Source organism: Megascapheus bottae, chromosome Y (assembly GCF_031878675.1).
Source record: "Megascapheus bottae isolate mThoBot1 chromosome Y, mThoBot2.hap1, whole genome shotgun sequence".
In the NCBI taxonomy this organism is placed as follows: Eukaryota; Metazoa; Chordata; class Mammalia; order Rodentia; family Geomyidae; genus Megascapheus; species Megascapheus bottae.
The window spans coordinates 4,981,776-4,993,876 of record NC_143548.1 but is presented as its reverse complement, the minus strand read 5'-3'; the positions used below and the strand labels follow the sequence as shown (position 1 = coordinate 4,993,876).

At 37.3% G+C, this 12,101-nt stretch overlaps 1 pseudogene; it reads right to left on the bottom strand.

Annotated features, from left to right (window-relative positions):
• Positions 1–6,773: 6,773 nt before the first annotated feature.
• LOC150040226 (rho-related GTP-binding protein RhoQ pseudogene) lies at positions 6,774–7,921 on the bottom strand (annotated as a pseudogene).
• Positions 7,922–12,101: the final 4,180 nt, after the last annotated feature.

Here is a 12,101-nt window from a genome sequence, read left to right as displayed (position 1 = left end):
TCTTAATAAGGACCAAGAATCAAACAAATCAGAGAAAGACTGGATAAGTGGAACTGCATTAAACTGCAGAGCTTTTGTATGGCAAAGGACATAGCTAGTAAATTAGGAAGCCTACAGAATGGGAGAAGATCTTCACCAATCTCACAATGGACAAAGGCCTCATATCTAAAATATATCATCAGCTCAAAAAATTGAATCACCCCAAAACTCATCTCCAAAGAAACAACCATCCCATTAAAAGATGGTCCAAGGACTTAAAGAGAGTCTTTTCTGAACAAGCAACAAAAATGGCCTATAGACACATGAGGAAATGCTCAACATCCCTGGCCATAAATGAAATGCAAATCAAAACAACTCTAAGATTCCACCTCACTCCACTTAGAATGGCCAAGCTCAATAAAACTAATAACAGCTGATGCTAGAGGGGATGTGGCCATGAGGGTCACTACTACACTATTGGTGGGAATGCAAACTTGTTCAACCACTATGGAAAGCAGTATGCCAGTTCCTGAAAAGACTAAACAAAAAGATCCGCTATGGCCAAAAAATTCCACTACTTGCCATTTACCCAACCATCCAGAAACAAGGTCAGACTAAATCCACTAGCACAACAATGTTCATTGCTACACTATTTACCATGGCAAAGATATGGAACCAACCTTGATGTCCCTCAGTTGATGAGTGGATCAACAAGATGTGATATTTGTACACAATGGAATTCTATGCTGCTGTCAGAGAGAATGACATCACCCCATTTGTTAGAAATGGAAAGACTTAGAAAAATTCATATTAAGTGAAGTAAGCCAGACTCAAAGGAAGATAGGCTCAATGGTTTCCCTCATTTGTCATAATCAGTAGAAACCTTGGGCTCTTCTAGCAGAGATTTGCAATAGAGCAAAACATAGAAACATAAGGCCATATAGTATGACTCTAAATGAAAGGACCTCTAGGATATAGAAACAAAAACAATATAATGAGTGATTGCTGTCCTTAATGTACTATGTTATCTGTCATCTCTTTTTCTATCTCATACTATTACAGTATCTTACTTTGTTATCTGATATATTGGATATATTTGTATTTGGTTATTTGAAATTGGATAGGGAAGGGGGAAAACAAGATGAAGGGTGAGGTTCGGGGGGAGGGAATTGGGGAACCAGACATGAGACAGGGTATCAATGTATGTGAATCAATGTACCTTCTCTGTGGCAAATATAATGTAACCCTTCTATTAATTATAATAAAAATATTTAAGAAAAGAGAACTGAAGACCCAAAAAATGAATCCCCACACCTAATAATCTTTAATGAGGAGACTAAAAGATAGAATCAAATAAAATCAGATATTTTAACAAGTGGTGTTATCAGAAGATAAATCCTGAAGAAAAATCATGTTGGGTCATCCTGCATCATAATTCATTCTAAATCAATTAAAGACCTTGAGGTAAAAGCACATACAATGAACAATGTCCAGTTATGATTGAGAAATACACCTTTAAAAAAGTAGAAACTTTCTTAATAAAGTCCCAGAAATAAAACAAATTGAATTTTGGAAAAATGGGATTGCATTAAACTGCAGAGATTTTGCATGACCAAAGATATAGCTAACAAGGCAAATAGGAACCTTGTAGTGTGGGAGAAGATTTTCACTTGCCATTCCACAGACAAGAGTTTCATATCCAAAATACTCCTAGAATACAAAAAATTCAATGTCTCAAAAACAAATTATCAAAGAAATAACAATCCCATAAAAGATGGGCTAAAGATTTAAAGGCCTGTTTGAAGAGGAAATAAGAATGGCCTATAGATACATAAAGAAATACTCGACATCTCTGGCCATAAAAGAAAAGCAAATCAAAACAATTGAGATTCTTTTCCCACACCAGTTAGAATCATCATTATCCAGAAATGTAATATCAACAGATGCTGGAGGATATGCCCCTAGGATGGATGAATACTAGACTGTTGTTGGGAATGTAAACTAGTTCAACCACTCTTGAAAGCACTATGGTGATTCCTCAAAAGAGCTCTCCTATGACTTAGCAATGCCAATTATTGGCATTTACCCAAATCCCCAGAAACTAGAGTATTCCATAGCAACCAACATATAATTTTTGCAGCATATATCAGATAACAAGGTGAAATATTGTACCAATATGAGATAACCAAAGGGTGGCAAAAGAGATGAAAGATAACATAGTACATTAAGGAAAACAGTCAATCATTATAGGGCTTTTGTTTCCTTATCCTGGAGGTCCTTACATTTAGTGTCATACTATTTGGCATTATGTTCCTAGATTTTGTTCTCTTGTAAATCTCTGGTAGGAAATCCCAAGATTTCTATCGATTATGACAAATGAGGGAGATTATTAGGCCTATGTACCTTTTTGTCTGGCTCATTTCACGTAATATTATTTTTTCTAAGTCTTTCCATTTCCTTATAAATGGGGCAAGGTTGTTCTTTCTGACAGCAGCATAGAATTCCACTGTGTATAAATACCACATCTTGTTGATCCACTCATCAACTGAGGGTCATCTTGGTTGGTTCCATATCTTTGCTATGGTAAACAGTGTGGCAATGAAGATGTGGCATTTTTTATACACTGGATTTCTATACTGCCATCAGAAAGAACATTGCCCCATTCATTAAATAAAATAAAATTGAATAACATGAAAAAAAACCTATTAAGTAAAGTAAGCCAGACCCAAAAGAACATAGGCTCCAGTGGTTTACCTCATTTGTAATTACTAGTGCACATCTGGCACTCTCCAAGCAGAGGATCCCAATAGGACAAATGTTATGTAAAATTGGTCATATAAGATGAAACTAAACAAAATGAGCTGTAGCATATGGAAGCAAGGGGTTTGTCTTTGTGCTTGTTATTCTTAATCAACTATGTTATTTCCTCTTTTTGCCCAAAATGGTTAATATCATATGGTTGCTGTTATCTGATGTCGTTATCTGGTGTATTGTGTATGTTTTCATCTGTTAATTTGAAATGGGGAGGGGAAGGGGAAAACAAAGAAGATTGGAAGGAATGAAGAGGGGAAAAGTGGTAGAAAAACATGAAGTCTATCAATATTCAGGAATAATGCACCCACTCTCTGATGTATGTAACTGTAGCCCATTAATGCAATATCTTGACAATAAAAAGCTACATATATATGACCATATAGCTAAGACTAAGTGAACAGAACAAATGAGGGAAACCACTGAGCCTATTTTCCTTTGGGTTGGTTACTTCACTTAATATGATTTTTTTCAAGCCTTTCCATTTCCTTACAAATGGGACAGTCATTCTTTCTAACGGTAACATTGAGTTACATTCACATTATAGAATTTTAAAATGAGTATTTTACAGGAACATAGGACACGAGGAATGAAGACATAGTACTTGTATTTGTTCCTGAACTTTATGTAACTAGAAGTCTGAATATTTCTCCTTCCTTTACTCCATCTTTGTATTGTTTTAATGACTTCTATTGAGTCCATGCTTCTTTGGAGTTCTTGATAAATCCATTTTCATTTCAGAAAATGTTTCAAAAACTAATCAGATGTAAATGATTTGAATTAATTTCATGCTGTACATGGCAAATTACTTGAGGTAATCTGTAATGCATAGCACTTCACAGGTATTTGATGCATATTTCAGAAAATATTTCAACATTAGACCATGCCTTATTGCTTGATAATAAAAGACAAGTTTAAAAGCTTGACTCAAATAACTGAGATCATAATGTACTACATGCTAGCTCACATTTTCAGTTCACTTTAAATATCTTCAAAGGAAACTGGGTGCCTGTGTCACATGCCTGAATTCTTAAATATTATGGAGACTTCTATCTGTTTATAATAGTTTAAAGGCACCAAAATCTCTGAAACAGTGATCTGTAATTAACCACCAGAAAAACAGAAAAGGTTCTATGGTTTGAGTGGTAGAGGCCTAGCCTTGAGTTGGCATGCTCAGGAACAGATCCCAAATACAGAGTTCACTCACACCAGTGAAAGATTTCAAATGAATATTTCAAAGGGTAACCATTCATATGTTATGCAAGCCAATAACAAGGATGTATGTAAAACTTAATGGACATTATGTAGAGGGTGCTTTTTCATATTCTTTGCAAAAGATGCTTTGTACATGTGATGTAAAAGATGTATTAGAAAATAAAACCAAATTGTTATGAAGAAAACTGTTGTAACTTCAGATTATGTTTTGAAAGTATATGCAGAGTGGGTAATTTCATGTACTCCAGCACAAAGATTTAATTCATTTCTGTGCTTCACATTTAAGTTGGATTTTTATAATTATTCACTGTTATCCTTATGACTTGACAAGACATTGCTGCAAACATAATTGCTGTATTAATAAAGACTGTGCACAAAATCTGGAAGCAGAGAGCTTTCATGCTGAGGAATGTATTCTGTGCATTCTGTGAACCACAGGCTCTAAAATACCATGGAATCGCAAAGAACAGGAAATTTTTGATATTCCATTTCATTCACAGAGGTGTATCTAATTTGATCCACGTTCTTGGACAAAGTTCTGTTGCCTAAAAATAGAATTTAAGACCGTATACCCGATGCCATTTTATTTACTACTCCAAGCACAGTATATTAAGGTCTATGTTGTGAATGTTCTACTAGTTAGTATTGATACAGATTATATATAAGTATTTAGAATTTCAACAAATTTTTCACTTTTTTATTATTAAAGGATTTATTAACATTGATTTTTAGATCATATTTCAAATGACATATTTAACAAGTGTTCAAGAAGGGAATCTCTATATAAAATCACTGGCACTAAGATTTTAGAACATAATCAAAATTAGGCTGAGGGTTTGTATGTCATAAACATATGTTAGTCTATGTAATAAAACATTATGTCCATAGAGTCATAGATTTTTATGTCTATGAAGCTGTGTTTATATTTCCAATACCATGTCCATAGCATTGGATATGCAAATATTGAGTCCTTGTACTTGTACTGTTTGGATCTAATAGCCACATACTGAGAAGACAATGAAGCTTTTGTTCCTTTGGTCTTGACTTGTCTCACTAAACATGATTTGCTCTAGATTCATCCACTTCCTTGCAAATTATTTTATCTTGTGTGTTGGCTATGTAGAATTCCATTGTGTGTGTGTGTGTGTGTGTGTGTGTGTGTGTGTGTGTTTAGATAGATAGATAGATAGATAGATAGATAGATAGATAGATAGATAGATAGATAGATAGGTAACATTTTCTGTTTCCCTAAATCTGCAGTAGGGCATCTGAATTTTTTCCATCACCTGGCTATTATGAATAGTGCAGAGATCAACATAGCTGAGCAGATGTCCTTATCATATCTTGGCTTATGATGTTCAGGATAGATGCCCAGGAATGGTATGGTAGGATTGTAAGGCAGGTCAATTTTCAGTTCTTTAAGAAACCTCCACACTGCTGTCCAGAGAGGCTGAACTGGTTTACAATCTCACTAGCAGTGTAGTAGGGTTCCTTTTTCTCAACAACCCCGCCAGCCTCTGTCATTATCTGAGTTCCAAATCTAGGCCATTGGTATCTTAGGGTTGTTTTTACTTGCATTTCATTTATGTCTACAGATGATGTGCATTTTCTCATATGCTTTTCTGCCGTTTTAACCTCTTCTTTTGATAAGTTTCTCTTTATTTCCCTTGCCCATTTAGTACCCATTTAGGTTTTTGGGGTTTGGGGGGGATTAGTTTCTTGAGTTCCCTGTAGATACTGGATATTAAGCATTTGTCTTGTATCCGATCACAGTGGAATTTCAACAAATTTTATGTTTGCTTCAAACTGGCTTTTATCTTATGATTGGCATATTCAATCTCAGTTTCTTTTTTTTTTGTTTTGATTTCAACATCAAGTGTAACTTAAAAAGGAATTTGAACATTTATAAAAGGAAAGGTTATTGATTCTGCATTAATTATAACATACACATTTCTTACTCTGATGTGATGGTGAAGAGAAAGTAGAATTATGACATTTTATCCATATATTTTATTGTAATTAATAGAAGAATTACATTATATTCACCAGATAGAAGGTGCATTACTTCACATACATTGATAACCTTTTTCATGTCTTGGTCCCCATTTCCCTCCCTCCAACCCCCACCCACATCTTGTTTTCCCCCCTTCCCTATCCAATTTCAAACAATGTATATATCAGATATATCCAAAATATCAGATAACAAAGTGAAATACTGTAACAATATGAGATAACCAAAAAAGAGATGAGAGATAGCATAGTACATTAAGGACAACAATCACTCATTATGTGGGTTTCTATATCTTAGAAGTCCTTTCATTTAGTGTCATACTAGAAACCTATCAGATGATACATGACAATGGAGTTGTGTGACAGTACAAGCTGTTAAAATGTGTTTGTGATTGTACTCTTTTACCCATAAATATAAACCAAGAAAGAATAAATTTCTTAAAAATTAGTATCTTTCTTTCTAAATGTTCAGGGCAGGGAAATACAGCCAGTATTTCTTCAGTAGAGCTATTATCAAGATCAATGGTTGTTTTTTTTTTAAGGAAGCATGATAAGCTTTAATAGAGAAATATTTCGATTACACTTAACTTGTGCTCAAGTAATAATAAAACATTGTTCTTTTTGATTTCAACACATTCTGTCCTCAGGAATGGCCCATCTCCTGTACACTTGGAGTGACCTTTGGCTACGTGGCTGGCCTTATAATTTCACCACTCTGGATATAGTGGAATAGAAAGCAACTGACATGTAAGAACAATTAAGAGGAGCAAAGGGAGAAGATAATTCTTTGTGCATATTCTGCAGGAGATGTGCAGAAATGTAGATGGTCAAAACCAAGCAGTTCCATTTACAGCACTAATTTTTGTGTAGTTTCAACATGATGTGATTGTAGCTTTTTAAACTATGAAACCCCTGAGAGATTGTATCTTCTAATGGAAATAAAGTATTTATAATATTGTGGCTTCAGATGCTGTTTGCTGCTTCTTAGACCTTTAAAAAAAATTCTTAATCAACTTCATAGAATTTTGAGGACCCATTTTCACCACCAAGTTTTAAACTGCTTCGTTATGACAGATCTGGGCATAGCCAGAGCATGTCAAATGCTTCTGAAAGAAATAGTTGCCTTGGCCATTGAAGATGTTTCTCACGTAATCAGACAACAGTTTATACATCTTAATTCTATTCTTTTTTTAACTGTGTGTTTCTTTGGAGTTAAATGGCTATGATAGCCCATCAAACACAGTCTTCAGTCCTTTCTGGGTTAAAGCTGACCATTCCACATAGCAGCACGCGCCTATCTCTTTTGCTAGTTTTTGTCCTTGTTCCACACAAATAGGTTTTTCTTTCATATCATTCAGTCTTGCTAAAGTTTTGGGGTCATCTCGGAGATCAATCTGAGTTCCTATTAATAAAAAGGGTACATTTGGTGCGTACTCCTTAAGTTCGGGTACCCATTCCTCTTTCACATTTTGAAATGAGGCTGGATTTACCACCGAGAAGCATATGAGGAAGACATCAGTCATTGGGTAAGATAAAGGCCTCAGAGGATCATAGTCTTCCTATCCTGCTGTGTCATAGAGTCCCAGGAGGTACTGCTTGCCCCCAATGGTGACGCTGACTGCATAGTGGTCTAAGAAGGTGCTGGGCAGCAACGCCCCTCGCGGCAGGGGAGGGGGCGGGGAGCCCGGGGCGCGGCTGCCGCCTCCATCATGCCTGGATCCCCGCTCTGGCCCTGGTCTCCACGCCTGCCCGCTGGCCCTGCTGCCCGGCGCCCGCTCCCTCTCCACGGCCCGGCCTCCCCAGGAGGATCCGCTGGATCATAAGACTGTCGGACCCCCGGGGAGACTGCAACTTTGGGGAGGGTGGCGGAGGGGAGGGGCCAGGCGGCTCTCCCCGCCTGGCGCATGCCCGGGTCCCTGCTCAGCTAGGCCCCAGAGGAGGGCGGGCCCTGGCGCCTCCCCCGAGTGCGGGCAGGGCACCCCGCGCCCGCGCCCCTCCCCGCGCCCGCTGGTCCCTGCGACCCCGCCCTGCAGCCGCCGCGAAGCCCTGAGGCTCAACCCAGCTCAAGGCCCCACGAGGCAGGCGCGGAGGGGCGGGGGCAAGATCTATGTTTTTGACATTAAGAAGAGCTTTTGTAAAAATACAAAACACGCTATCAAGAATTTAAACTGAGGAACATGGAAAAAGTGCAGATTGAGACAACCTGAGTTGTTGCCCAAAACCAGTTATAGCAATTTACTGAAAAGTTCACAGATAAACACATCTAGAGAACAGTGATTTCAGCCAGAGAAGAATAAATTCCACACTGTGCTTGTTAAAAGAGTTTAGAGCACCACCTGAGAAGAAGCCCTCTTCAGTCCCAGACTGGTGCTGGTGGCCTTCCCCAGAGCAACCCAACTGGGATTAAAACTTCAGAGGCTGAATCCGTATCTCTTAACTTAGGGGATAACATGACTACAATCATAAATGTCCATGCTGTTCCCTAGCAACAGATACACATAACAGAGAGTCCTCCAAACCATGGGCAAGTGTGAGTTCCATCCCAAACTCCTTTTCACTCTTTCTTGCAGCACTGTAGTATGTAGAGGAAATGAAAGACCTTGTCCTGTGTTGATCTGAGTGCCTGGGTCATTGCTGAGCATAGTGGCATATTATCCATTCAAATGGAACATTGTGTGAAACTCAAAAGAACCAAGAGATCAAATACATATGCGAAAATCAGAAGGCAAGCAAACTCAGCACAACATTGATGTAATTGTTTGGCACTAGTGGAGGGTGACTGGAGTTCCAAAATTGCAAAAGTGCAGGTGGTGGGGGAAGCTGGTGGTAAACAATTTGAGACAGGTGACAAAGACAGGAAAAATAGGAGGAGTGTGACAGTAGAGCTGCCACACCACCTGCATTGTGGTGAGAACCATTTGAAAAGCCTGTAGAAAATGAAAAAAAAAAACAAGGAGAAGAGATCAGTAAACCATTATCAGCCTGGGCTTAGTTCATTGGCGGCCCCTTCTGTGAGAACAGATGATATTTGACCTATGTCCTTGGGAAAAGCACTCATAGGTGAGTGCCTTAGGACTCGGGGGAAGGTTGCTGAGAAATGTTCCTTTGCCCTGGGGTTCACTGAGCATACATTTAGTGTGTGTAACCTGAGAACTAAGAAGGTCTGGAATTATGGGGGGAGAAACCTAGAGGAAAGTTCTCAAAAAGTGATAAAGAGAAGTTGAAAAGGAATAGTAAGAGTGTAACTGGGGTTAATCATAGAATAATAGAGGAATTCAATGAAAGTGTAGCCACTCAGTTAAACCATGAGGGAGAACACACATAAGCAAATCAAGGAAGCAAAAGGTCAAGATAAGGTATAAAACAAGAGATGAACTCCATCAAAAATTACAAAATACAAGGAAGGGAAATAAAACCAAAATAGTGAGAATTTCGAGTAGGTTAAATTACACAGAAGATTGATCCTCTGGCAAAGAACATAGTCAAGTTGATATAAAGACCAGAACATTAATGTAAATAAACATGACACACTGAAGATTTCAAGATCTCCAAGATAAAAATCAGAAAACCTAATGTTAGGGCTAATCAGTGCTGAGGAGACCTGAAGAAGGAAGTTAATTTCATTGAAATATATTACATATTAATATATTGCATGAAATCATTTCAGAAATCTACCAGGATATCAAGAGGCACAGGCCCATCCGAAGATAAGAATCCTAAAATTTAGAACAGAAATGGTCGTCCCACTGCCATTTTAGAATCCATAAATGCTCAATAGACACCAAGGAAAGGATACTTAAAGTGTCAAGGGAGAAGAGAACAACCACCTACAAAGAAAAAAACAATCAGAACAGCCACATAGTTCTCTGCAGAGACTATACAAAGAAGAAGACCCAGGAATGATTTCTGCCATGCCCTCAGGGAACATAATTACTAACCAAAATACTGTACCCAGCTAAGCTCTTATACATTGGTGAGGGAAAATTAAACCTTGTACAGCACAGAAAATTCAAACACAACTTATCAACCACACTGCAGCACAGGATATTCTCAAACATGTTCACCACACTGAAAACCAACACAATCATGATATAGAGAGAAATGGTACCTAAATGGGATGCCAAATTCAATGCAATACTCATCAATAGTCCAATGTCCCTCTTTAAGGAAATAAAGTGAAGTATGTCAGTTTCAAATAAAAATAGGCTCCAATGTTTTCCTCATTTTCCTGAATATAATTACCCCTTCCCATGCTTTTCTTCTACTTTCCCTCCACACACCTCTCCCACTCATTGTTCCTTTAATTTTCCATTTTCAAATTCACAAATATACAATTATTTATGTATTTGAAAATTATCCTTTATTAAGAAAGTTTCAATCTAGGCAAAGGAGCCCTAGAGTATCTGCAATTCCTTCCTGAAATGTTTTCAAGGTATCTGCATTAACATTAACATATTTGATCAATTTGGAATTAAAACTGGTATCGGGTGACATGTAAAGATTCAACTTTAGTATTCTACAGGTGCTTATCTAATCTACCAGCACGATTTACTACAGAGGATTTCCTTTTTCTATCCTGTTTGTTAGGGGTGTTTTTTTTTCAGGAGATGAGTTGTCTGTGGGTTTGTCAGCTCATTTCTGGGTCTTCATTTCTTTTCCATTGTACTTTAAGTCCTGTTTTGCTGCAAGGACTAAGCTATATTTACATTTACAGTTCTGAAATACAGTCGGCTACTTTGTATTGGTATTCATCCAGTGCTGTTCTTCCTGGCTAGCTTTAACTATAAAGCATCCTTTATTATGCCAAAGAAATTTTTAGATTGCTTTTTCTATTTTACTAGGAAATGACATTTGGATATTGATGTGTAGTGCACTGAATTTGTAGATCGCCTTTAATGGCATTTCCATTTTTAAAATGGTAAACATGAACATTGGAGGTTTTACCACTGTTTAATTTGCCTTTAATTTGTACTGAGGAGGGCCTGGAGAAGGAAGGTAAAGGAATTGTCAATATATAGAATCATTGGAGAGATATTCCCAGTTATGCAGAAGGACAGGCCCACCCAGATACCAGAAGTTTTTAGGAGCCCAAAAGACTAGAGCAGATTACATTACAGTAACACAATAGAATCCAAACATAATCAATAGAGGCCAAGACCAGAATCCTTAAAACTTCCAAAGAAAAGAAAAAAAATACCTCCAAAGAAAAGCCAATCAGTGTCACCACAGATTTCTAAGCAGGGGCCTTGGAAGGAAGAAGAACTTTGGATAATGGATGCCAGGCCCGCAGAGAAATAACTATTAAGTAAGAATAATGTATCTCACTGGGCTATCATTCATATTCAAGAGAAAAAGTAAAAACCATCCACAGAGGGGTAAAATTGAGACAGTATATATACATATATATTAACAAAACTAGCATTATTTAAAACTCTCAAAATGTTATACTCATAGACTCAAGAAGAAAGCCTAAGGCTAGTATACAGGCCATGATTTCATGCCCCAAAGTTTGTAAAAAGCATTTGCCATTACCCTTAATGTTATACCTCCTGTATTTCCACTACTACAGGAAACATGCAGACTATTAACATTACTCTACTATATGAAAATTTACTTGCCTTCAGAATGTATTTTCCAAGAATATGGCCATAATCAGTATGTCCAAATACATTTTCACTCTCCCTCTTGACTCACAAACTAGATCCAATATTTAGCCTTAGCAAGTTATAAGAAAGTGAAACAAGTAGGATCCAATATATGATCAACTAGCATGAGTCCTTGTCATGTCTAAAATTTTGATGTGAAGTTTAGGAATGTGTCATTCCAGAGGAAGAGAGAATTTCTGTGCTCGAAATATTCAGCAGTGTGACTGTTTGAATTGTCTTCCATGGACACCATTTCTGTGTTCACTCTTATAGACATAGAAACTCTCCAATAACAGGTAAGGACTCATTGTTTAAATATCATTCTTTATATTAATGATCAACATTTAAAATGCACATATCACATTCAACTTAAAATTGACTCGAAGTTTCCATCAGTACAGTTTCTCAAGGTTTCTGAACTTGTAAAATCTCAGGACAATA